Source organism: Zootoca vivipara, chromosome 12 (genome assembly GCF_965207765.1).
Source record: "Zootoca vivipara chromosome 12, rZooViv2.hap1.1, whole genome shotgun sequence".
NCBI lineage: Eukaryota > Metazoa > Chordata > Lepidosauria > Squamata > Lacertidae > Zootoca > Zootoca vivipara.
In genome coordinates, this window is record NC_142595.1 from 2,901,433 (window position 1) to 2,928,916 (window position 27,484).

General features: G+C 43.4%; 1 protein-coding gene across 9 annotated transcripts in view; it reads left to right on the forward strand.

Moving 5' to 3' along the window:
• LOC118095417 (poly(rC)-binding protein 3) overlaps positions 1–27,484 on the forward strand; it is a 249,935-nt gene that overhangs the window by 104,987 nt on the left and 117,464 nt on the right. The window lies entirely within an intron of this gene.

Consider the following 27,484-nt stretch of genomic DNA (forward strand, 5'->3'; position numbering starts at 1 on the left):
TACTCTCCTCCCTCTTGTTTTAATAAATTTCTATAAGTTGTCCACCCTTCTATCATATTCCTTTTCTTTACCGCTATAGCTTCCAACAGTGAGAGCCAAAGTGATGTTTTGCCTCGAGTAGATTTTTGTATTTACCCCATTATACATTTTTTCCTAATTATATGATTTGTAAATCCTTTATGTACTTCCACCTTTTCATACCATAAATAAGTGTGCCAACCGAAAATATTATCATGGCCTTCTAAGTCAAAAATGTGTAGATTCTCCAATGTCAGCCATTCCTTCAACCAACAAAGACAAGATGCTTCGTAATATAATCTCATACCTGGCAGGGAGAAATATCTATCTTTTGCATCTATCAATATTTTATATTTTATTCTCGGTTTTTTCCTTTGCCAAATATATTTAGAAATACCTTTTTGCCATGTGTTGAAACAATCTGTCTTGCCAATCACAGGAATTGATTGAAACAAAAATAACATTCTAGGTAATAAATTCGTTTTTATAGTCGACACTTTGCCTAATAGTGAAAAATTCAGTCTGTTCCAAATTTGCAAATTTCTTTTAATATTTTTCCGGGTTTCTAAATAATTATCTTTATACAGATTTATATTATCTTCTGTTAACCATACACCTAAATAATTAACTTTCCTTTCAATCTTTAATCCAGACACATCTTGTAATTTATTTTTACTCTCATCTTTCATATGTTTAACCAAGAGTTCGGCTTCTCAGATTGTACAAATCTTTCGCCTTTTGCAAAAATGCATTTATTTGGGGAAACTGTGCAGAAACATGCACAGATTACAGGAAACTACTTTCAAAAAATGTGTACTGTATATTCCTGCGTATAAGACTACTTTTTAACCCAGGAAAATCTTCTCAAAAGTCGGGGGTCGTTTTATACGCCAGGTCGTATTTCTTATACAGCGACTATATCCCAAACTCTATATTTTAACTGGGAAAGTTGGGGGTAGTCTTATATGCCCAGTTGTTTTATATGCCAGAATATATGGTATGTCAGGATACCACAGTGTGGCAGACCAGTCTCTGCGTTGCTTCTCTCTAGACTGCTCCCAGCAGCAGAAGAAAAGAAAGGGTGCTGGTGTGACAGAGGCAGGCCCAAGTAGAATAAATGAGAACCTTGGGTGCTACAAGACACAGACACGGAGTGCAGGGAAGGTTGTAGGTGAGAGGAATGGAGAAGAGGAGGAAGGAGAGGAGACAAGGAGGGGAGAGGCTCATATCAGAGGCAGTGGCAAACAGCTGTGGGCAAACTTGGGTGTGCAAACACAATAGAGCACATGCAAACACTTGGGGTGAGATGTGTGCTTTTCAGTGGCAAACCCGTTTGCCGATAAAGCATGTCTGAAAATCCTGTGGTTCAGATTTCTGTATATGTGTATCCTGAATGGAATCAGTTTCTTAGGAAAAAAACTACCCCCAAAATGCAATAAGCTTAATAGGTATGATCAGCATCACTCTCGCACTTTGGGCATGAAATGAACAATTAGAGTAAGTAAACTGTAAACCATTTGCTGGCTTGCTGCTGTAGTAATTCCTTGGCAGATTGATCGCTTCCATCAGGCTCCTGCAGTACGCAACCAAGGATTTATAGGGCATAACGAAAAGCACTCCTCATAATAGTTCCTTCTGGTAAAGATGACAAAATGCTTGAGGTCAAAACACATATAAAGCACATTGTGAAATAAAAGCAGTTCTGCTGTCACAGGACCAGCCTTGGGAACAGGTAGCTCACACCTTCAAAACATGCAACTGAGAGACGTCTGGGCAGCTTAATGCTCTGCTAGCGTGATTATTAAGAAATCAGGATTGCCAGCTCTTGTGATTTTGCATATGTATTTTTAAGATCCTGTAGAAAACATAAAATGGATTCTTTCTTCAGTAACAGATTGCAGGTGGAATCAAAAACAAGATCTACCATCATGTTACTACAAATCTCATAAATTAGTTCAAAATGGCATAGTAAAGCCTTCCTAGAATGTTTTCCAAATTCTGAAAGTTGCATTTCAAAAGTTCTTAATGAACTGATTGACCTTCATAGATCCCATAAACCCATAGATCCCATATAATACAGATAAGAACTACATAGGTAAAGGGACCCCTGACTGCTGGGTCCAGTTGCGAAAGACTCTGGGGTTGTGGCATTCATCTTGCTTTACTGGCTGAGGGAGCTGGCGTTTGTCCAAAGACAGTTTTTCCGGGTCATGTGGCTAGCATGACTAAGCCGCTTCTGGCGAGCCAGAGCAGTGCACGGAAACGCCATTTACCTTCCCGTCTGAGCGGTACCTTTTTATCTACTTGCATTTCGTGCTTTCGAACTGCTAGGTCGGCAGGAGCTGGGACCGAGCAACAGGAGCTCACCCCTTCGCGGGGTTTCGAACCACCGACCTTCTGATTGGCAAGCCCTAGGCAAGAAGAGTGTGGTTAGCATCCCTTTTTAAGATGTGGAGTTATTTTTGTTACCTCTGACAATGGAACTATCATTAACATACGTCCATTCCGCAAACCTACTGATAAAAACTCATTATTGCATTATCATTCCAATCACAATCATCCTGTTCATTTAAAAAACAGTCTCCCTTTTAGTCAATTTATCAGATTAAAAAGAAATTCCTCCTTTGAATCAGATTTTTTGCAACATGCTACGTTACTTTCTTCTGCATTAAAAGATAGGGGCTATCCTCAGAGTGTCATCCAGAAAGCCCTCGATAGGGCTAAAAAAACACCTAGACAGAGTCTGTTAGTACCCAAACCTAATAGTCCACATAACAGGGTTTTTGGTTCTATTGAATATAACCATTTATCCTCATCTGTTGAGAGAATTATCAAACATCAATGGCACATCATCTCCCACATTTCAGGATGTGAGAATTTACCTATTTTAGGCAAGGTCCTTTAGGGACGTTCTTACACATACAAATTCATTAGAACATAAAGACGAAGATCGGTGTATAGTTTCTAAAGGACACTTCAGATGTGGCCATTGTTGTAAATTTGTGTTACCTGTTAAATCTTTTACTAACATGCTTAATGGGAAACAGATTATTTTACAACAATTTTCTAATTGCTCTACTAAAAATTGTGTGTACTGCATACGATGTGCCTGTGGTCTACTATATATAGGTAGCACTACATGTACAGTTAGAACCAGGATATCAGAACATAGGTCCAAAATAAGCAACAAATGTTTGGACACTCCATTAGTCCAACATTTCCAGTTAGCAGCTCATACTGAGGATGATTTAAGTTTTTTCATCTTATGGACTCTTAAAAAACTATCATTTAGAACTACTGATATACGTAGAGCGTTATTACAGAAGGACTATAAATTAATATTTTAACTTGGTACACTCCATCCTAAGGGCCTTAATACAAAGTTTGATTCGGGATGTTATGTATAGTCTGATTTGTTGTTATACCCATTGTTTAATGGTTCCAGAGAAAAGTTACTGTACCTTTAAGTAAGCCATTCTGTATTAATTGATGGTATTCACCTGCTGATGCATTTAAGGTTTGAAGCTTGTCTATTCACTAAGCTTGTGCCTGTGAAGTATTTCTCGTGTTGTGCTAATTGTGCTGCTTAATCTGGTAAGGTGTTACATGGTATTGTGTTCAAGGGCGTACCCACCACGGGGCAAGTTAGGGCAGCTGCCCTACTCTAGAAGCAGGGCTGGTGGGCAGAGGCGGAGCACAGCCCGGCGGAGCGCGAGTTCGCCATTCCCGCCGCGCCGCGCCGCACCCTCCCTCCAGCTCCCCGGCGCGCCCTCAGGCAAGGCCAAGCGCGGCGGGGAACCAGGGAGCGCGGCGCAGTGGGCGGGAACGCCGAACTCGCGCTCCGCTGGGCTGGGCTCCGCCTCCGCCCACCAGCCCTGCTTCTAGGGAGGGGCACAGCCCGGCGGAGCGCGAGTTCGCCGTTCCCGCCCGCCGCGCTGCGCCCTCCCTCCAGCTCCCCGTCGCGCCCTCTGGCAAGGCCAAGCGCGGCGGGGAACCAGAGAGCGTGGCGCGGCGGGCGGGAACGCTGAACTCGCGCTCCGCTGGGCTGGGCTCCGCCTCCGCCCACCAGCCCTGCTTCTAGGGAGGGGCACAGCCTGGCGGAGCGTGAGTTCGCTGTTCCCGCCCACTTTGTGGCCCCTCCCCTTCCGTGCCTTGGCCCCTCCCCTTGCCCCCCCCTAGTTTTAATCCTGGGTACGCTCATGATTGTGTTTATCTTTTAGTACAATTTATGTAATGTGGAACATTGTAATTCAGATATTATTTGTATTACACAGCCACGAACTGATGAAGCTTTATGGCAAAACCTGTTAGTACTCCGGGGGAACAGGTCCTGACCTATACATGGATTTGTTAATTTGGCTTAGTTGAATGACCATGAGTTCATTCCTTTAGATTAGTTTTCGAGTAAATTCCTTGTTACATTTTCCAGCCAGTGTGTGGTGGTTTTGGTTGTTTATGGTTCGTATTATCACCACAGTGATACTTTGAATAGTTTGTCTGTTCTCATAGTGGCCAAACATGGGAAGCTTGTAAACAGGGCATGACTGCAAGAGCGCTCTCCCAGCAGCTTGGTTTAAGAGGCCTCCAACAGTGGAGGTCCTGATGTTTGTGAGTACAGCTCCTCCTCCAGTCAAGGAGAGAGACTCAGATTGGGCTGCCATTTGTGTGCATGCGGGGTGTGTGTGTGAAGCTCCCCCAAAGTTATCCAAATCTATATTACTGTCCAACTGTCTGTCTCTGTTACAGCTGTGCTTCTCTTTCTATTCAATAGCTTCCATAACTTCTGCTTTTCCTCTTTAAGTTCAGCCATTCCCTATGATAAACACCCTTTGACCTTGGGCATTAGAAACCTTTTAACCGCATCTGTAAGTACCAGAGTGGTCATTATGTTGTTGGTTTCTAGCTGGTGGAATTTTTGCAATCAACCCAGTGCAAGCCCTTTTGTCTGTCCCAAAACATGGTTTTGAAACTGTATCATGTGAATGTGAACTGCATACCTGTTGTGCAAATCTCACCACTTTGTTCTATGAAGAGGATGTCTGTGGGGTGGGCAGTAGAGACTCATGGAGGCTCTCGGCACAATTTAGAACCCTACATAGTGAGTAGTGGAGACTCCCCAGCAAAGACCTTCACCCTCATGCTTGCAGAAGGCTCCAAATCAGGCACCCCCAAACCTTGGCCCTCCAGATGTTTTGGACTACAATTCCCATCATCCCTGACCACTGGTCCTCTTAGCTAGGGATCATGGGAGTTGTAGGCCAAAACATCTGGAGGGCCGCAGTTTGGGGATGCCTGCTGCAAATGGTGTACCAGTGATGCTCTGGAGGGAATGGGGCTTGTTTGCCCAGTGGCTTTTAAAACTCTTCTTACTCCTGCTGTGGAGGATTCTGGAGGCTTCCCCTTCTGGCTACCAGAATTAGATTTATGGTTGCCACTGGCAACTGTGAGTATGGTGCTTTGAAAACCTGGTTGGTTTTCAGCCTTAGCCTGTATGGTTGTTATCTGGGTCACAGAATTTCTTTTTTAAAAGGTGTGCCGCACTCATAGCAACTAAAGATGTAAAATCAGCTTGGGGAAACCAGCTGCCATTCATCTTTGTGTCTGGATGGGTAGTAGAGAATTCATTTTGAGAGAAGCAAAACTTTTCTTTGCAGTATAAATCAGGCTAACTGCTGCTTTCCTGTTTCTTTCCTCTGTATTAGCTAATGTGCATTACCTCCCCCCCAAAAAATCAAACATTTGCATCACCATCATCATTAAATTTAATACCCGCTCTTCATCCTAACGTCCCAGGGTGGTTACAACAATTTGAAATAGAGTTTAAGTTTTTTTAAGGGTGAATCTTAGTCCAAGTATTATGACAAAAGAGTGGATGTGTGCTAATTATGTATATCAAGCATGTTAACTTGGGGCATCTAATTTGCATGAGGATGTCTAACAAGGAATTCTCAAGATCTTGCTCTCTTTCCCTGTCCCTTTTTAACTTTTGCATATCCAAGTAAGTCAGTGTCTTTGGGAGTTATAACAATGGCCAGTCACTGAAGTACACATGAGGGCAACACAGGTCATATAAACTATTTGTCCAAACTTCCTACGTGCGCACCCTCATCATGGAGATTTGTATCGGGGCATGTTGAAAATCCCTTTTGTTCACTGTTCATTAACACTAAAAGAGAAGAACAGAGGGCACATGATGGCTGCTTGAATTTGCTAAACAAAATGTTCCTCCTTGCTCCCTCCTTGCTGAAGTGGTTTTTAAGGGCACACAGTGGCAAGACTGAATCAGCCTTCAATATATTTTTTTTTGTTGTTGTTGTTTAGTCGTTTAGTCGTGTCCGACTCTTCGTGACCCCATGGACCATAGCACGCCAGGCACTCCTGTCTTGCACTGCCTCCCGCAGTTTGGTCAAACTCATGTTCGTAGCTTCGAGAACACTGTCCAACCATCTTGTCCTCTGACGTCCCCTTCTCCTAGTGCCCTCCATCTTTCCCAACATCAGGGTCTTTTCCAAGGATTCTTCTCTTCTCATGAGGTGGCCAAAGTATTGGAGCCTCAACTTCACGATCTGTCCTTCCAGGGAGCACTCAGGGCTGATTTCCTTAAGAATGGATAGGTTTGATCTTCTAGCAGTCCATGGGACTCTCAAGAGTCTCCTCCAGCACCATAATTCAAAAGCATCAATTCTTCGGCGATCAGCCTTCTTTATGGTCCAGCTCTCACTTCCATACATCACTACTGGGAAAACCATAGCTTTAACTATACGGACCTTTGTTGGCAAGGTGATGTCTCTGCTTTTTAAGATGCTGTCTAGGTTTGTCATTGCTTTTCTCCCAAGAAGCAGTCGTCTTTTAATTTCGTGACTGCTGTCACCATCTGCAGTAATCAAGGAGCCCAAGAAAGTAAAATCTCTCACTGCCTCCATTTCTTCCCCTTCTATTTGCCAGGAGGTGATGGGACCAGTGGCCATGATCTTGGTTTTTTTGATGTTGAGCTTCAGACCATATTTTGCGCTCTCCTCTTTCACCCTCATTAAAAGGTTCTTTAATTCCTCCTCGCTTTCTGCCATCAAGGTTGTGTCATCTGCATATCTGAGGTTGTTGATATTTCTTCTGGCAATCTTAATTCCAGCTTGGGATTCATCTAGTCCAGCCTTTCGCATGATGAATTCTGCATATAAGTTAAATAAGCAGGGAGACAATATACAACCTTGTCGTACTCCTTTCCCAATTTTGAACCACTCAGTTGTTCCATATCCAGTTCTAACTGTAGCTTCTTCTCCCACATAGAGATTTCTCAGGAGACAGATGAGGTGATCAGGCACTCCCATTTCTTTAAGAACTTGCCATAGTTTGCTGTGGTCGACACAGTCAAAGGCTTTTGCATAGTCAATGAAGCAGAAGTAGATGTTTTTCTGGAACTCTCTAGCTTTCTCCATAATCCAGCGCATGTTTGCTATTTGGTCTCTGGTTCCTCTGCCCTTTCGAAATCCAGCTTGCACTTCTGGGAGTTCTCGGTCCACATACTGCCTAAGCCTGCCTTGTAGAATTTTAAGCATAACCTTGCTAGCGTGTGAAATGAGCGCAATAGTGCGGTAGTTGGAGCATTCTTTGGCACTGCCCTTTTTTGGAATTGGGATGTAGACTGATCTTCTCCAATCCTCTGGCCATTGCTGAGTTTTCCAAACTTGCTGGCATATTGGGTGTAGCACCTTAACAGCATCATCTTTTAAAATTTTAAATAGTTCAGCTGGAATATCATCACTTCCACTGGCCTTGTTATTAGCAGTGCTTTCTAAGGCCCATTTGACTTCACTCTCCAAGATGTCTGGCTCAATATATTTTTAAAAACCTTAAATTTGCTGCAGCCCAGCCCAGAACCAGCATGTACTTCTCAGAGCAATGAGGTGACTTTGCGGGATTTTATGAGACTTGGGGCGGCAGAGATTGCAAATAAAGTGCCAGCTGTTTTACTGCATACCTCCACGGGTTTTTTTATTATTATGTTGACATGGGAGAATCACATCTATCTTGGTGTTAAACCATAAAAGAGAGGAGCAACATCGTCATGTGTGCTTGATAGAAACGTTTGAACTGAGAGAGATTGAATAAACATTTCTGAACAGAAAAAAATATCCTTTGCTGGAGTAATACCATCAGGTGGCAACCCTGAGCTAAATGTGGCAGTGAGGAGATACAGCTGGAAGAATATGGCAATGGCTGCTGAAATTTCAGAAACTGCTAGAAAAGAATTTCGGTGCATCCAGATGTACATAACTTGAGTGCTGAACTTGCTGTGGACTCATTTGCGGCCGGTCAGTGATGCAAGTTTTGTAAGTTCTTTGGAAACACTGAATGGGGACTTTAGGGGGGCTTATGTTTGCAATTAAGGGACCCAGGTGGCGCTGTGGTTAAACCACTGAGCCTAGGGCTTGCTGATCAGAAGGTCGGCGGTTCGAATCCCTGTGACGGGGTGAGCTCCCGTTGCTTGGTCCCAGCTCCTGCCAACCTAGCAGTTCGAAAGCACGTCAAAGTGCAAGTAGATAAACAGGGACCGCTACAGCGGGAAGGTAAACGGCATTTCCATGTGCTGCTCTGGTTTGCCAGAAGCGGCTTTGTCATGCTGGCCACATGACCTGGAAGCTATACGCCAGCTCCCTCGGCCAATAATGCGAGATGAGCGCGCAACCCCAGAGTCGGTCATGACTGGACCTAATGGTCAGGGGTCCCTTTACCTTTACCTTTATGTTTGCAATTGCTCTCAGATCTAATACTGTGCACACTCAAAAACATTATTTAAGAATCTGACCCTTATGCAAAGACACTCTGTCTAACTTTATTCATAACAAATCCAAATCCATTGGTATATATAGTCCTATGTATACACCCCACCCCCAGCATCATGCTTTTTATCTATCATTAGGGAAATTATGCCCCTCCGAAAAGAGAGTTCAGCTTCCTTTGCTTGATAATGCTGAGCATGAACAGATTTTACTTCTGTCACTGAGCTGTGAATACCACTTAACTCCAATCCATATATCCATTACCTTTTTGCATCATACGTATCTGCTCAGTTGTCAATAAATTGCTGTAAAAGATGCACATTATGGCAAAACAGCTGCTAAGAAGATGCTGCAAAAGCTATCTAGATGGTTAGATTCAAATAGTAAATCCATTGGCTTATTTTATGTATATATCCTTCCCCTTCCAGTGCTATACCAAAATACTAATTTCTTGAGTTGGGAAATCTCCTCTGATGATAGTTGCTCTTTTTAAAATAATGCAGGAAAAGCTAAGCATAGATAGCCTTTTAAATGTACTGCATTATGATTGTGAGCCCTCGTATGGACATTCCTTTAGTCAGGGCTCTGAATATGTGGCTCTGAATATGAATGAATCTATTTCTGAAACACACTGAAAGCCAACACCATTTTCTTAGTGTACTAATGAAGATTAATAGAAAATAGTTCAGCAGAAGGAGAAAGACTCCATTCACTGACTTGACTCTTATGTGAAAAAACTGTGCTTGTTAGACTTGAGATTCCTGGTATATTAAAGATGGGTTCAAATGCTTCTTTAACAGTAGAATATTAATGCATTATTGTTTCTCCATCTATATTGATGTAAAGGTAAATAGGTAAATACAACCCCTGTTCTCTTGGGAGGTGGCCTTTCTTGCTGCCTGTCCCCAATGGTGGAACCTTCTGCCCCCTGAAAGATCATCTGAACATATTTATCCTGGAAGTAGTTTTATCTGAACTAACTGTTAGTTGGACTAAGCCTCAAGGGTCTGAATGATTTTGTATGTTATCTTCTGTTGAGGGACCAATGTAACATAGAGATGAGAAAAGCCAGGCAATCCCTAGCTCAAATCACAGCTGAGCCATGAATTTGCTGGGTGTCTGTGCAACCCCCATTGTAATACAAAATTAATAGAGATGATGTGAAGTGCCTTAGAAAGGCTCTTTATAAATGGTATGTCAATATGCTTGCTGGATGGTGATGATGATGATGTGCTTGCAGTCTCAAGCAGCAAGCTTTTGGGGAATAATAGTGTGGGTCCTGATGGTGGTGGTCATGAGTGGTGTCCTGCAACTAACTTTGCCGCATTGCTGGTTCTCTTCAGGGTCCCAGTTGCTCCATTCCATTCTCCCTCCACTCCTCCACCCCCACTAGTCAGTCAGCAATTCTGTGCCCACTGAGTGTGGCCAGAATTCATTGTGCTGTTGGGGAGTGGAGCCACTGGCGCCCAATCTCATCTGTGTTAAAATCTTGGCTTTCTCTTTTGATTTCTATGCATAGCTCTCACTTGTGGAATCATAGAATTGTAGTGTTGGAAGGGACCGTGAGGGTCATCTGGTCTAACGCCCTGCAATGCAGAAATCTCAGCACCTGGTTTCCCTATCCAGTTTGAAACCATACCGGACCTTGGTTAGCTTTGCAAATGTTCTAGCAGGTTGTTTGATTGTTTTATTGCTGCACTACCTATGTCCCTCGAGATATTTAAAAATACAGTGGTACCTCTACTTACGAATAACTCTACTTACGAATGTTTCTACTTACGAATGGAGCTCCGCCCGCCATCTTGGATGCGGTTTAGATAGGATTTTTTCTACTTACGAATTTTTAGATAGGGTTGCTTCTACTTATGATTTTTTTCTCCCAATGCATTCCTATGGGATGCGACTTACAAATTTTTTCGACTTACAAATGTGCGTTTGGAACGCATTAAATTTGTAAGTAGAGGTACCACTGTAACTTCTCAGTGAAAACTAGGAAATGATTTGCCCAGACAATGTGATAGTTTCTCACTACCTTTTCTTTATCTATGTGTCCCTTCCTCCACCCTCCTTTCCCAGCCATTCAGTTCCTTCTCCTACACATTTTAAATTCTATTCCTTGACCAATGTTCTATAGGGAGCCTTGGAGTTCTTAGTCTGCCCCACATGCTGGGGAAAGTCATTCAGAGATTTGGGTTGAAGTATCATCAGGATACTTCAGGGACCCAGGTGGCGCTGTGGTTAAACCACTGAGCCTAGGGCTTGCTGATCAGAAGGTCGGCGGTTCAAATCCCTGTGACGGGGTGAGCTCCCGTTGCTTGGTCCCAGCTCCTGCCAACCTAGCAGTTCGAAAGCACGTCAAAATGCAAGTAGATAAATAGGACCCGCTACAGTGGGAAGGTAAACGGCGTTTCCATGTGCTGCTCTGGTTTGCCAGAAGCGGCTTTGTCATGCTGGCCACATGACCTGGAAGCTATACGCTGGCACCCTCGGCCAATAATGTGAGATGAGCGCGCAACCCCAGACATTATCCTTAGAAACCAGATGAAGTTGTTAAAATATCTCTCCTCCCCCCCAAATGTGCGGGCTTATATGTTTTAGGAGAAAACATTCCGTATTTTTTATTATCATGTGTTCGTGGAGCTCTGCCCTTTAAAACTAATGTTATGCCCATTTGCTCAGGTGAGGGGAAACAGTCCCTGTGCTAATTAGAATTTTCCATTAGAAAGCACATCATAATAATTACACGAAACTCCAGTAAGGGGCAGTACAGGACCAATTACTGTCAAATCTGTTCTGGTGAATATTAGTATTGTGCTGATCACAATGCAGTTTAACTCATGTTATGGCATTGTTTCGGGATTCTGGAAGGACAGAAGTTTTTCAAACTACAATGTGTTAGCTAATATGGCTTGGTTTTATGCAAATAATTTTTAGCATGTTCACTTTCACTGCTGAAATACTGAGCACAAATGCTGTGGTACAAAGTACAAAGTACAAAAGATGTTTATTCGGCTTTACGCCCATCATAAAACACAACACAACAGAATAAATCAAATAAAACAGCGGACTCGTACAAGCCACAAATAATATAACACAATTCACAGCTCACAAGGACAAATATTAACAATTCAAAAAGAAAAGTTTAAGATTATGATTAAAAATTTAGGCACTACGCTAAAATCAATATCTTATGTCATTATAGAAAATTCTTATAACTATAAATAATCAGCTAACATTCCATTCTGTCTCTTGTACGAGAGGACGGCTGTTAGGAATTTAGGAACCTGTAGAGTAATATAAGGATCCACATCTTGAAGAAGCCAGGCAAGCTGTAGGTCAACTGGTTTGTCAGCCATAGACTGGATTATGGAGTTTAGTATACTAGCACGAGCCGAACTGTACATAGGGCAAATAAACATAACATCATGTAGAAATTCGGGTGTTTTAATTTCACAAGCACACATTGAAAAGATTTGGCCCTTAGAAAATCTATGTCTCAGCACATTTGTTGGAAAAACATTGAACCTAGCTTTAATGAAGGCATATCTGTGAGACGCGGCCATAAGCGATGTTAAATAGGACGGAGCACGGTAAATAGGGGTTATGCCGAAATTTAACGGCGAGCAGACTCCACCAGCAGCTAAGAAATTTTGGTATAGCTCCGCATCATCCAGCCTTTGATTTATACACCTTTTTGTCGCATTTAGATCCAGTTTGAGCAACTCAGTGGGCGAGATCTCATAGGACAGCAATTTGGCATGGATTTTTCCTGACCACAAATTTGTGAAGTCATCCCGCCACATGCATAGTGGTTCGGGAGTTTATGCCATAGGGATATCCAATTAATCAAAACTCGCCTCCATAAAACTAACTCCACTGAGGGGATCTTCATTTCTAAGCGAATAGCCGCATTACTTACGCATGTTGGTCATTTTATAAGTCGGCATAAGAATTGGCTTTGAAGCGACTCTAAAGGTGAGAGATTTGCAAAGGCCGCCCATAAAAGTGCAGCATAGGCCATTGTGGCCATCACTTTGATGCTATACACTTTCAAGGCCGCAGGGATGAATAAGGCCCCCTCAGAATAGAAAAAACGGAGGAGGGAGTGCGATAGGGCTTTTGTCTTGTTTTGAAGGTATTCAACTTGCGTTTTCCACCCTAAATTATATTGAAAATATATTCCTAAATATTTAAATTTATGTACTTGTTCGCAAATGCTGTGGTTAAAACATGCTTTCTTAGTTAGTAAACATCCCTCTTGGAAACACTGGAAAAGTACGGTAGTTCACTTACTATTCAAAACTAAACCTCTGATTTATGTATAGCGACAGCCCAGGAGAGAATAGTATTGATTGATTGATTGATTGATTGATTGACTGACTGAATTTATATACTCCCCTATACCCCGAGTTCTCAGTGCAGTTCACAAAATAAAATCAAAATATAAAACTACAAAATATGCAATCAAAACAAAAACAAAAACAACCTTATAACCCGCCCAAAACCCCACATTTTAAAAGGGCATAGGAAGATTATCAAGAATGATAAGAATATGTAGTTTGAAAAATGGAACCTACTCTCTATTTTTCTTTCCTCAATTAAACCAATTATTTCATTCACCACCAATATATTCCCTGTAAGGTGGAAGCCTGAGGTGTTTTATGTGGCTGGTGTATTGCCAACCCCACCTACCCTTACACCCCAATAGAGCTTGCAACCCACCACCCACCCACCCACACCCCTTAGACCAGGAATGAGAAACCTTTTTGGCCCCCACCTGCAGGCCAGCTTTGACAGGTGGGCGGGGCAAACGCCTATCCATCACATGACATCATTATATCATTGCATGATTGAGAAGTGGGGTTGAGAAGCCAGAAAGCCTGCATTGTAAAATGTGGACTTCTTTTTGGCTTCCTTCCTTCCAATATGGAGATGAAACAGGGAGAGTAGGCTCACAAAGGCCTTGGATATCCTCCCAAGTGTTTTTATTTTGCAAAAAAAAAAAAAAAGAGAAGAGTGAGGGCTCTCTCAAAGGCCTTTACTGCCCTCCTCCTCCTCCTATGTGCCCCCAATGTTGGAGGTGCAAAGGTGGGGGCAGTGCTTTTTTTCTTAAAAAATGTTTAGGGGTACTCTCGTTTTCCTACTCATATTGAAATATTGCCCCTTAATAACGCCAAACTTAGATTCACAAAATGTTTAGGGGTGTGCATACCCCTGTGTCCCACCCACCCCCAAAAAAGCACTGGGTGGGAGGATCACAAAGGGGTTTCAAAACCTCCTTGTATGGCTCCTTTCCACCTTGAATGGAAACCACGTCCCCCTCCTTGAGCAAGGACTGCTCCTAAGACTGTCTGCTTTCCATCACAGCCAAGCAGGATGAATAATTGGCGAGGCAGGAGGAGGAGCATGGGAAGCAGGCCAGAAGCATCAGCCAGCCTGGGAAACATCTGATGCAGCAGTGGATTACCAGGCAAGGAGGGTGTCACTTCTGGCCACCTTCCCACACTCCTAAACATGCTTCTAATTGGCCATGGTGGCAGAAGCAGCAGATTCCCAAATTGGTTTGGGAGGAAGAAGGTGGACAGCTCTGGCTCCGGGTGGCAGGGGCCCCAGGGCTGGTGGAAGGAGGAGCCAGTAAAGCAGGGCTGCTGCAGGGGGGGGGCTGCAGCCTGTTCTGCCTGCCCCTCTACAGCTCATCTGGGCCATCCTTCCACCAACTCTCATCACACTGAAGCTTGAAGCGGCCCCTGTCTGTGGCCATGCAAACTGCAATGTGACAACACTATTACATGCTTACTATATATGTGAGATTTGGAGGATGGGTTTGAATGCTGAAACATGGTACTTCCAGATGCGAACAGTAACCTCGGCTGAAAAACTGACTTGCCAAATTCATGCAACTAAAGGAAAAACAACCTTCCAAGTTCCGGACTGCAGAATCCAGGACCGGCAGCCGTTTTACACCGGAAATTGCGTCGATGTAACTTCCGGTGTTGCTTTGCCCTTCTATGGGCACCCAAAATGGCCGCCGCCGGCTTCAAAAGTCGCTTGTACGCATGTCAGGAAGTGTGCCAACGCAACTTCCGGTGTCTCTCTGCCCATCTATGGGCACCAAAATGGCCGCCGCCAACATCGGAAGTTACGTCTATGCACTTCCAGACATGCGTAGATGCGACTTTTGAAGCTGGCGGCGGCCATTTTTGGTGCCCATAGAAGGGCAAATCGGAAAGAAAAAAATGGCCGCCGGCAGGAGAAAATAATGGAGAAAAACGGGAGACAAAGTGATATGGGGGACCACCGGGAAAAGGTAAGTAAAAAAGGGGTTTTCCCGGGGAAAACGGGAGACTTGGCAGCTATGGTGTTTATATTTTCTATAACATTTGGCAATCGTTTACTGAAGTTTGTACTCAGAATCTGCCAGTCCCATGGCAACACGTGGAGAGACTTTTTATGACTATCCTTCGGGAATACGTTCTGATCTTTCATAGCATTGTGGTTGACGTGTTGTGAGTTGTATTGCTGTATCTGTGATATACAATTGAAAATTAATAAAACATATTTTCCCCTAGGGGGCGGGAATCAGATCCTGGCCTAAAAGCCAGAACATGTTTTATTATTTTTGTAATTATTTAGAAAATGGAAGTGGGTTAAAATTGAGAAGCCTTCCTTTTTCATATTCACTTGCATTTTTGAGTTTAATGGCTGTGTTAACAGAAAATGCCACATGTATGATAGTGAGTGATAAGCTCATTCTCAAATGTGTGATGTTCATTTAAAGCAAGAGGCTCATTTATATAAATAAGGGCAAAGCAAGCTCAGAGAATTTACTTTTGTTCTCAGCCTGCCTGCCTTTTGCAGGCGGGCTTCAGTACTATTATATTGCATCTAATAATAAAAGAACAGGGGGGGAAATGGAGCAGCAATCTATACTAGGAACCTTTCTGAAAGGGTCGTGATCCTATTAAGGCTTCTACCTTTTCCAGTCCCCAATGTTGGTGAAATTGAATGGAGTGCAAATTGGGACAGGGCAGCGAGCTTTGTTGAGCTGCTTAATAAGTCAAACTATGCCAGTAATGGGAATTCTGCATTTCCCCCTCATTTTATTGTGTGTACACTTTTTAAATCTACATCTTGGTTGAGGTGAATGACACAAAATGGCATCAAATTGAAAAACAGGAACAAATGCTTAACCTTGAAAGAATGGACCATTGAAATCAGGTGATTTTAGACCCTGGACTTCATGTTCTTATGGAAAAGAGCTTGATTAGATAGTCATGTGCATTACTTCACCTGTAAAGCACACAATTAATATTTTTCTCCTCTCCACACCCGACCATTCCATGTTTTAAAACTGCTTCTATGTACCTGCTACACCAGAGTGAAAGAACAAGCAAGAAAGAGATTGCCAACCCTGATTTAAAATAATAATAATACTCTAAGCTTGTGCAGTTTCACATTTTAAAGTCACTTAAATCATAGTACCAACATAGCTTTTGTTTGTTTATTTATTTATACTGTACTGCACCTTTTGTCCCTTACAGGGACTCAATGCTGATTACAGATAAATAAGAATAGATAAAAAAAACTTTGGGGAGACAATACTTTTAAAACAATTAAACATTCATAGAACTGAAACTATCTATCTATATTAGCATATGTATATATTCATATGTTACCTATTTAAACCATACAGACAATCACAACAAAACCAGCACGGCACCAGCCCTGTTATCAAAAGCAGTCAGTTCCCCAAAGCCTGTTGGAACAAGGTAGTCAACCGACATTCTAGATTTGGAAGATGATGATATAGAATTTGGCTGGCATGCATGTCTTTGGGAAAGCTAAAATTTATAAGAGTTTTACAAACCACATTATTAGGAAGAATTTATATAGAGTTTGGGAGAAATACAAAAATTTGTTGGAAAGGAAAACACCATTGTGGTTTTCCCCCATTGAAGCAATGACAATTAAGAGAGTTAATATGGATAGACAGCGGGTGAGATCCTGTATAGGGAACTGCTGGATTTTACAGGGAGGTCACATCCTTTGTCAAAACATGACCTAATCAGCACAAACTATAGAAACTCCTTAATATACAAATTGAAACATTAGACCATAAAATTTATAAGCTAAAATCATCGCGGGGCTACTAACATATTAAAAGTAATATTAAATAATACAATAGACAATTGTGTACAAAGTTTAGTGAGAAAGATATAGCTTGGTGTTGTTGTTGTTTAGTCGTTTAGTCGTGTCCGACTCTTCGTGACCCCATGGACCATAGCACGCCAGGCACTCCTGTCTTCCACTGCCTCCCGCAGTTTGGTCAAACTCATGGTCGTAGCTTCGAGAACACTGTCCAACCATCTTGTCCTCTGTCGTCCCCTTCTCCTAGTGCCCTCAATCTTTCCCAACATCAGGGTCTTTTCATGGATCAACCCCTTCATGGATCAACCCCTTCATGGATCAATGCCTTGTCGTGGCGAAGGGGCTTGAATAACTCAGAGAAGCTATGAGCTATGCCATGCAGGGCCACCCAAGATGGACAGGTCATAGTGGAGAGTTTTGACTAAACGTGATCCACCTGGAAAAGGAACTGGCAAGCCACTCCAGTATCCCTGCCAAGAAAACTCCATGGACAGCTCCCTGGACAGATCGTGAAGCTGAGGCTCCAATACTTTGGCCACCTCATGAGAAGAGAAGAATCCTTGGAAAAAATAGCTTGGTGTAGATGGGGTCAAATAAATTCATCTCTTTACAGTTGATAACTATCTCTGCTATATACCGGTATTTTTTTCTAATTTTCCTGGCGGCAGTTGCAAAAACTGCTACACGCCAGGTCACATACTTATCTATGTCTGTGAGGAGATAAAGAATCATGTCAGAAGGATTCTGGCCATTGGACCTTATCATTATAGGTTTCAAAAACCGTTCTTCTGCTTCATTATATAAGGGGCAGTGTAAAATATAATCCTCTAACTCAGGGCATCCCCTAACACAAACACGTTTATTTACTGGTATGCCTCTATGTCTCCCATCTCTACAAGCAGAGTTTATTGTATTTACCTGTAATCGTAACTCCGTAAAAGCTTTCTGGAGTTGTACAAAAGTCAATTCATTGAAGTAAAACGTATGTTCATGGGCCTCTCTAAGTTTAAAATATAATGGGGGACATGTGGATAGGTACATGGAGTTTAAGTTGTTTTTAGTAGCCACTGCGCTTATGGTCCATTTAAAAATATTTTTCTGAGAATGTAGGGAAAATTCTTTGAGCTCGGTCACTGAGAGGTCATATTTGCCCATCAGTTGGGGAGCATGATGTACCCAGTTTTTAAAGGATAATCCATTCATGAGCTCAATCAGGCTTTTTTTTGGTAACCTAGTGTTGTCCATCTGTTGAACTCTGAACCAGTAGCAGAGGATTCTTTTATCTACCGTATTTGGCTCTCTATGCTCAACATACAAGTTTCCAGCCTAACCATGGTGGATTGTGCATCTTTGGGTAGGTCCAGCAGCAAGGCCCAACATTGCCCAGCCAGGAAAACTGACTAGGCCACAGGGGTTTCAGAGGGGGAGAGATAGAGAGGGATGGGAAGCTGGGAAATAGAACAGTCTCCATTGGCTGCAGACTATCGGTGACATCATAAAATTCTGTGGCAACCAACTGAAAATGGGCCTTTCGCAGCAACAAGGCCCAGCATTGCCCAGCCGGGAAAACTGACTAGGCTGCAGGGGTTTCTGAGGGGGGGGGAGATAGAGAGGGGTGTTGTGACATCATGTGAGGAACGGGGGCGCTGAGTGACTTTGGGGGGGGGGTGAATGTGTTGGGGTGGGGTGGGGGAATTTCACAGAACATGCGTGGGTAGGGGAGTCAGGGTTGGGACAGGGCAAGATTTTACAGAGCACGCATATTGGGGGGAATGATTGTGTGCAAAATGAAGGGGGACTATGAAGGGTGAGGGGACTCTGAAGGGAGACTCTGAAGGTCCATTTAACATAAAAAGGTCAATTTAACACAAAAAGGCACAGCAACGTGTGGCATGGCCAGCTAGTTTTCTATAAATATGAGTGCCTGCCTAGGTTTGGATTATGCAATTGTTTGCTGAAGAGACCATTCTCAAGTCAGTCATGGCCTTATACATATTTAGTAAATTGTACTGAATGTGAAAAGTTGGATGTAACATGTACCAATTAAATTTATTGCCCATGATATATCTGGATTGCCAATAATTCATATTGGTTCACTTATCTTCAAGCCCCAAGACTAAATGGAATTCACTTAGCCAAGCTCAGACTCTCCAGTAAGTACTTAATCGAGAATCTGTCTCCCTCTCAAGAGGTTTTTATTAAAATAAAATGTGACTCACAGCAAACCTGACAGTTGAGCAGTTAGCTTACAAATCTGATTGTGATGGCAGAGCAGGCAGAATGAATATATATAACTACCCTGACATGTCAGTGCAAGGCTGAAAACAAGAACTGATGAATGGGATGAGCTTGGCCTCCTGCCTTTGCAGTTCAGACGGCATTAGTGAAAGAGAAGGCTTCTTGTGCTACCTGACCCATCTTATGTTTGCAATTCATATTTTGTTACAGTGTGTCTCATGGATGAAACACAGGCTGACATAGATGCTTCGTTTAAGGGGGAAGCGTTTTGGCAAAGAGGAAAAGAAGATTGGGTGTTGCTTTTGGACTCTGAACTGCTTCATTTAATGCATCCATTTGTGTTGATATGCTTGCTTCATTTGGGTAAATTACCGGTAACTAACATAGCACATACTTTCTTGCATGATTAATAACCCCAGATTTTACTTGTACTCAGGGCTTTTTCTAGAAAAACAGGTGCCAGAACTTTTTGACCTTTTTTAAGTGGGAGGACTTCTCCACTCCCCCTACCGTTGCAGGGGGGGAAAGAAACTCCACAGCCCCAAGTGCCGTACTGCCCAACACCTCTGTTGTGCAGCCAGAGCGCTGTGCAGGGGGACAGCACCCCAACATTACAGAGCTGGTGGAACGCAACAAAGAGATGCTGGAACTCAGATCCAGTGAGTTCTGGCTGGGGGGAAAGCCCTGCTTGTACTGTGTAACAAACAAGCAAGCAAGAACAGCTGAAGTTTGACTGCCTCTCTACTTCTTTGACCTAGTTTGGGTAATTTCCTTAATCCTGTCACTGCACTCCAATAAAAAGCTTTACTTGCTCAGCTGTTCCTATTTGGCTGCTGATGATTTCTTTGAGATTAAGCCCTGCATTTAATCAAATACTCTAGTAATGGCTTCTGGTTTGGTTTGGTTTGCTTTTGGCCTGGCTAGGCAGCATTCTTAACAGTTTTGTCACAGATTTGGTTACGCTCTGTCATATACACACTGGGAGTTACTTCAAAAGGGTGTGTTGTATACCTGTAAATGTTTTATGTTAATAACTTAAGATTCGAGAAAAAAATGTTTCCCCCCTGTACTTTCAGGTATGTAAAACCACCAACTTCCAATAGTAAAATCCAGTTCTACCACATCCATAAGAGGGTGTGGGAGATGAACATCTAATGTGTGAAAGACTTCTAAAGAAGACATGTCCAGGGCCGGCTCTACGTAGAGCCAGGGCGCCGGGCCGGTAGGCAGGACGCTGCGCGGCGAAGCCGTGCGGAAGCCATGCTGCGCCCTGCGAGGGCGGGGGCGCCGGAGCGATCTCTGTCCCTCAGCGCCAGGGCGCGTGACCTGTTCAAGACTGCCCTGGATATGTCCACCACCTTCTAAGGCTGCTTGCTCCACTGTCAAACAGCTCCTGCCTTAAGGAAGTTGTTGTTGATATTACTTATATTTATTTATTTATTCATTCCCCTCATTTCCCCCTGAAAGTGACTCAAGCCAGCTTACAGATAAAAACAGCTAAAAACATAGAAGAAAAACAAGCATTAACAAACAATTACACATTGATAGAATTAAAACTATACATATACATAAAAATATATTACAACCATACAAATAACCGCAATAAAAACAGTCTGTTCATTAAAAGCTGTCAGTTCCCAATGCCTGTTGGAACAAGAAAGTCTTTACTTGGGCTTCCTTCCAGCTTCGTCATGAGTCAATAGTGATCACTCCTCACTGCCCTCTGCAGGCAGAGAGGAGGTTCAGGCAGGGGAAAGCCAGGATTTATGAGGCTAAAATCCTGGCAATGTTCCCCAGTGGCGTCTGGGGAGCTCACTACATCCTGCTATGCTGCTCAAGCCGGTGCCTGCCAACTTGAAAGGCAGAGTGGGTGCGACCTGGGAGTGTGTCCCTGCTGTCTCCGGCATGATTTATGCTTGGTTCCTCCAAAATTCAGGCAATTGTTATTAATCAAGAGGTGCTTCTGACTTGACACATGCTCCTGGGCTTGGCTCTTTGAAGGGATCTGAATGTTTTCTTTGAAACTTGAGAATCCTTACAACAGCTGGGAAAGGAAGGTGGAGGACAAGGTGCTTTGTGCTTTTATATGGTTTTCAAATGGCCTCCTCCTTGTTCTCCCCTGCAAAATGAAAGAGACTTATGTAGCCACTGTTGTGTTATTCTGTTTGTTACCTCGGAAAAATGTGGAGAGGCTTTTGATTTATGCTCAACAAGGAATCTAACAAGATTTTACTATGCCCTCTCCCCTCAACCGAGGCTGAATGGACTTTATTTAAAATTATTCCTGGACTGGACTAGGAGTGCTCTTGGTGCAGTGAAAAAAGAATGAATTGCTGCTGAGCAGGTCTGGCAGCAAGGAGAGACAAGAGGGTCTTCTTAAATGAGCAATGCAAAGAAATAGAGGAAAACAATAGAATGGGGAAAACCAGAGATCTGTTCAAGAAAATTGGAGATATGAAAGGAACATTTCGTACAAAGATTAACATAATCAAGGACAAAAGTGGTAAGGACCTAACAGAAGCAGAAGACATCAAGAAGAGGTGGCAAGAATACACAGAGGAATTACACCAGAAAGATATGGAGGTCTCGTACACCCCAGGTAGTGTGGTTGCTGACCTTGAGCCAGACATCTTGGAGAGTGAAGTCAAATGGGCCTTAGAAAGCACTGCTAATAACAAGGCCAGTGGAAGTGATGATATTCCAGCTGAACTATTTAAAATTTTAAAAGATGATGCTGTTAAGGTGCTACACCCAATATGCCAGCAAGTTTGGAAAACTCAGCAATGGCCAGAGGATTGGAGAAGATCAGTCTACATCCCAATTCCAAAGAAGGGCAGTGCCAAAGAATGCTCCAACTACCGCACAATTGCGCTCATTTCACACGCTAGCAAGGTTATGCTTAAAATTCTACAAGGCAGGCTTAGGCAGTATGTGGACCGAGAACTCCCAGAAGTGCAAGCTGGATTTCGAAAAGGCAGAGGAACCAGAGACCAAATAGCAAACATGCGCTGGATTATGGAGAAAGCTAGAGAGTTCCAGAAAAACGTCTACTTCTGCTTCATTGACTATGCAAAAGCCTTTGACTGTGTTGACCACAGCAAACTATGGCAAGTTCTTAAAGAAATGGGAGTGCCTGATCACCTCATCTGTCTCCTGAGAAATCTCTATGTGGGACAAGAAGCTACAGTTAGAACTGGATATGGAACAACTGATTGGTTCAAAATTGGGAAAGGAGTACGACAAGGTTGTATATTGTCTCCCTGCTTATTTAACTTATATGCAGAATTCATCATGCGAAAGGCTGGACTAGATGAATCCCAAGCCGGAATTAAGATTGCCGGAAGAAATATCAACAACCTCAGATATGCAGATGACACAACCTTGATGGCAGAAAGCGAGGAGGAATTAAAGAACCTTTTAATGAGGGTGAAAGAGGAGAGCGCAAAATATGGTCTGAAGCTCAACATCAAAAAAACCAAGATCATGGCCACTGGTCCCATCACCTCCTGGCAAATAGAAGGGGAAGAAATGGAGGCAGTGACAGATTTTACTTTCTTGGGCTCCTTGATCACTGCAGATGGTGACAGCAGTCACGAAATTAAAAGACGCCTGCTTCTTGGGAGAAAAGCAATGACAAACCTAGACAGCATCTTAAAAAGCAGAGACATCACCTTGCCGACAAAGGTCCGTATAGTTAAAGCTATGGTTTTCCCAGTAGTGATGTATGGAAGTGAGAGCTGGACCATAAAGAAGGCTGATCGCCGAAGAATTGATGCTTTTGAATTATGGTGCTGGAGGAGACTCTTGAGAGTCCCATGGACTGCAAGAAGATCAAACCTCTCCATTCTTAAGGAAATCAGCCCTGAGTGCTCCCTGGAAGGACAGATTGTTAAGCTGAGGCTCCAATACTTTGGCCACCTCATGAGAAGAGAAGAATCCTTGGAAAAGACCCTGATGTTGGGAAAGATTGAGGGCACTAGGAGAAGGGGACGACAGAGGACAAGATGGTTGGACAGTGTTCTCGAAGCTACGAACATGAGTTTGACCAAACTACGGGAGGCAGTGCAAGACAGGAGTGCCTGGCGTGCTATGGTCCATGGGGTCACGAAGAGTCGGACACGACTAAACGACTAAACAACAACAACAAGGTCTGGCGGAGAGGCTGAATTTGAGAAAAGATCTTGTTTTTAACTGTGCCGAGGAAGAACTCCAGAGAGGAATTTTAATGGCAGAGAGTGAATATGCACTTAGTGAGTTATTTATGGCCTATATTGTTTAGTCATTTAGTTGTGTCCGACTCTTCGTGACCCCAATGAACAGAGGAAGGAATGGAATGTGACCTTTACTTGTTGGTGGAAGGAAAGAAAGAGGCAGTCTATCTTCTTTAAGGAGGGAGTTCCAAAGCCTGGGAACAACTACTAAGAAGGCCCTCTTTGGTGTCCCCACCAAGTGTGCCTATAAGGGTGGTGAGACCAAGAGAAGGGCTTCTCCAGAAGATCTCAGAAGATCTCAGTATTTCCTAAGGACCTAAGCCATGTAAGGCTTTGTAGGTGATAACCAGCACTTTGAATTGTGCCCTGAAACAGACCCGTAGTCAGTGGAGCTGCTGCAACAAGGGAATTGTCTGCTCCTTATAACCACCTCAGTCAACAATGTGGCTGCAGCTCTTGAGGCTGGTTGAAACTTCTGGTTTCAATTTTCAAAGGCATCCCCATGCAGCGTATGCTTCAGTTCTGTCCAGTGTTTAGTTCATTTATTCATTCAGCCTTTATTGACATAATAATGTTCAGTTGAAATCCACTTCTTTGGTTTGGGCCCTACCTTAGGAAGCAACAGGAAAACCTCCTTAGCTTTGGAACTGCAGAGATGGGCAGGAATCTTACCACCAATTGTGCAGCAGCCCCCCCCCCCAGGGTTCAAGACTGGGAGCAAGGCTGGCTCTTTTGGCCACTGTGCTTCTGAGCTCACTGAAATGCAGACTTGCCCCCTGGCACTCTCTCCTGCGCTAGAGCTGGAACTCTTTCCTTGGAATGCCAATTGATTTTAATTGGCTTGAAAAGTGGCCTATGATTTTGACTGAAAAGCAGGGTTATGAATAAATAAAGAGATAAATAATAATATTGTTCATGGAAGGAAGCAACTTGATAGCAGCTTGAAACAGTAATAGCCCTAAAATAAAAACAAAAACACTGGCATGATAGAGTAACACAAATTGAATCCCTGGTGTATTTCCATTTACAACTTCCCTGCTGGTGGAACACCTCAGTTAAAGAGCAGGTTTCAAGTGCTAAATTAATATATTTTTTAAAGTACATTGAATGAATTAAATTGCTTCTAGTTACAATCTTTTATCCCAGATTTCAAGTGAGAGAGTTGTTAACTTAGCTATAAGCAGACTTAAAATAGGTGTTTCTTAAGAACATGCTGACAGGATAAGTGCAGTGCTTCAAGTAAACCATTCTAATAGTTGGGCATTAAACATCTTATTTTCCTTAAATGTGGCATTGTGGAAAATGTCCTTTGTGAGGGAACTGAACTTTGTACCATAACCAAATTCCACTGATACCATTGTGAGTGGTATTTCACAGGAAGTATATGTTCAATGCATTTGTTAATGCAGTTCTCAGTGTTTATGTAACTTTTAGACTGGTCTGGCTGTAAGTATCAGGATTATAGGCTTGTGTGTGTAGTTGGAGAGTATAGTATTTAGTGAATGAAGTATCTGAACTTCCACATTTCCATATTCTCTATGGCATACCCTTCAGCACCCTAGGGATAAAAATCGGGACAAAAGCCCAACCTTGTCCCCCATCAAATTTTCCCCTTGAAGGGACGGATTTGTGTCCCCCGCCCCAACACATACACACACCTTGCTCTATCCAGACCTCCAACACCCAGCCCATTTTCTCCGTTCTCCTCTGCACCCACCTTTGCAATACTGCTTGCCCCCCACCCTGAGTGCTCTTCACCAGTGCCACCTGCCCACGCTCCCCCCTGCTCCCTCCCCTTTCTCAGCTGCCAAGGACCCCACTCAGCTCCAGCCCTGTTTACCCCTCACATTCCTACATTCCTCGTCTCCCCCACCCATCTCTGGTGAATGTTCCCAGTCACCCATCCACCTACCTCCTTTACAAAGCTCCCCCCCCGCTTGAGCCCCCCCCCCACCTCCCTCCCAGCTATCCTTACCCCTGGAAGACAGTCGCCCTTCCCACTTTCCGCCCTCCACATTCCAGATGTAGTCTCAATATCTGCCCACCCCCACCCACCCACATCCACAGGCCTTTTCCTGAGCCTTCCTGATCATGGCGGTTCCTCCACCATGTCCCTCACAGGCACTATCCCCATCCACCTCGCCCACCCGCCTGCCACTGTCACAGCGCACCGATGGACCTCCACAGTAACCATAGAGAGGGAAAGTGGGAAGTGGAGTGGCACACTGGCTTCAGCACCTGGGCGCCCCCAGGATAACCAGAGGTAATTTCTGAGATATTCCAGGATCCAATCAGAAGCCCAGAATGGCTTTTTAAAAATGTGGAATGTCCCAGTAAAAACGGGACATTGCAGGGTATGCTGTGGTGGTATAGGCAGGTGTCATTTCAATCTTCTAAAAAATTCTTGCTTCATATACCATGTGTAAGAAAGACTGCCATGGACGGCAAGAATTGGTCACTTTTGTGTGTGTGCTAGCTTTCCTGAAATATACCTTGTTCATTTCCACATTTCTATATTTCACACAGTTTAGTCAAGTGTCTTTTCGGCGTTTTAAAACTGGCTTCCTTTCGTTTTTCCAGCACCAAGTTAAGACTGCTGTGGAGGGCTGTAAGCCATGTTCTCAAGAATCTAATGTCTTCCAAATTGGCTTTTCATTCTGGCTCTTTCCATACTGGTGTGCAATCCACTGTGTGGTTTTCGTGTACAAGCCCAATTCAAATGGGTGGGGGCTTACAGGAAACAAAAAGAAACAAAAATCCAGAAATAACAATTAAAAAAAATATATCAGATCACATTAACTTCTTCTTTGAACTACATCCAAGATGAACTACATCCAAGAGTATTAAAAGAACTGGCAGAGGTGATTTCAGAACCACTGGCAATAATCTTTGAAAATTCCTGGAGAACAGGCGAAGTTCCAGCAGACTGGAGGAGGGCAAATGTTGTTCCTATTTTCAAAAAGGGGAAAAGAGAGGACCCAAACAATTACCGCCCGGTCAGCCTGACATCAATACCAGGAAAGATTCTAGAGCAAATCATTAAGCAAACGGTCTGTGAGCACCTAGAAAGGAACGCTGGGATCACTAAAAGTCAGCATGGGTTTCTGAAAAATAAGTCATGTCAGACTAATCTGATCTCCTCTTTTGACAGAATTACAAGCCTGGTAGATGAAGGGAATGCTGTCGATGTAGCCTATCTTGATTTCAGCAAGGCCTTTGACAAGGTGCCCTATGATATTCTTGTAAAGAAGCTGGTAAAATGCGGACTAGACAATGCTACCATTCAGTGGATTTGTAACTGGCTGACTGACCGAACCCAAAGGGTGCTCATCAATGGCTCCTCTTCATCCTGGAGAGTAGTGACTAGTGGGGTGCCACAGCGTTCTGTCTTGGGCCCAGTCTTATTCAACATCTTTATCAATGACTTGGATGATGGGCTTGAGGGCATCCTGAGCAAGTTTGCAGACGACACCAAATTGGGATGGGTGGCTAATACCCCAGAGGACAGGATCACACTTCAAAATGACCTTAACAGATTAGACAACTGGGCCAAAGCAAACAAGATGAATTTTAACAAAGAGAAATGTAAGGTACTACACTTGGACAAAAAAAATGAAAGGCACAAATACAGGATGGGTGACACCTGGCTTGAGAGCAGTACATGTGAAAAGTATCTAGGAGTCTTGGTAGACCACAGACTTGACATGAGTCAGCAGTGTGATGCAGCAGCTAAAAAAGCCAATGCAATTCTGGGCTGCATCAATAGGAGTATAGCATCTAGATCTAGGGAAGTAATAGTACCACTGTATTCTGCTCTGGTCAGACCTCACCTGGAGTGTTGTGTCCAGTTCTGGGCACAACAGTTCAAGATGGATACTGACAAGCTTGAACGTGTCTAGAAGAGGGCAACCAAAATGGTCAAAGGCCTGGAAACGATGCCTTATGAGGAACGACTTAGGGAGCTGGGTATGTTTAGCCTGGAGAAGAGAAGGTTAAGGGGTGATATGATAGCCATGTTCAAATATATGAAAGGATGTCATATGGAGGAGGGAGAAAGGTTGTTTTCTGCTGCTCCAGAGAAGCGGACAC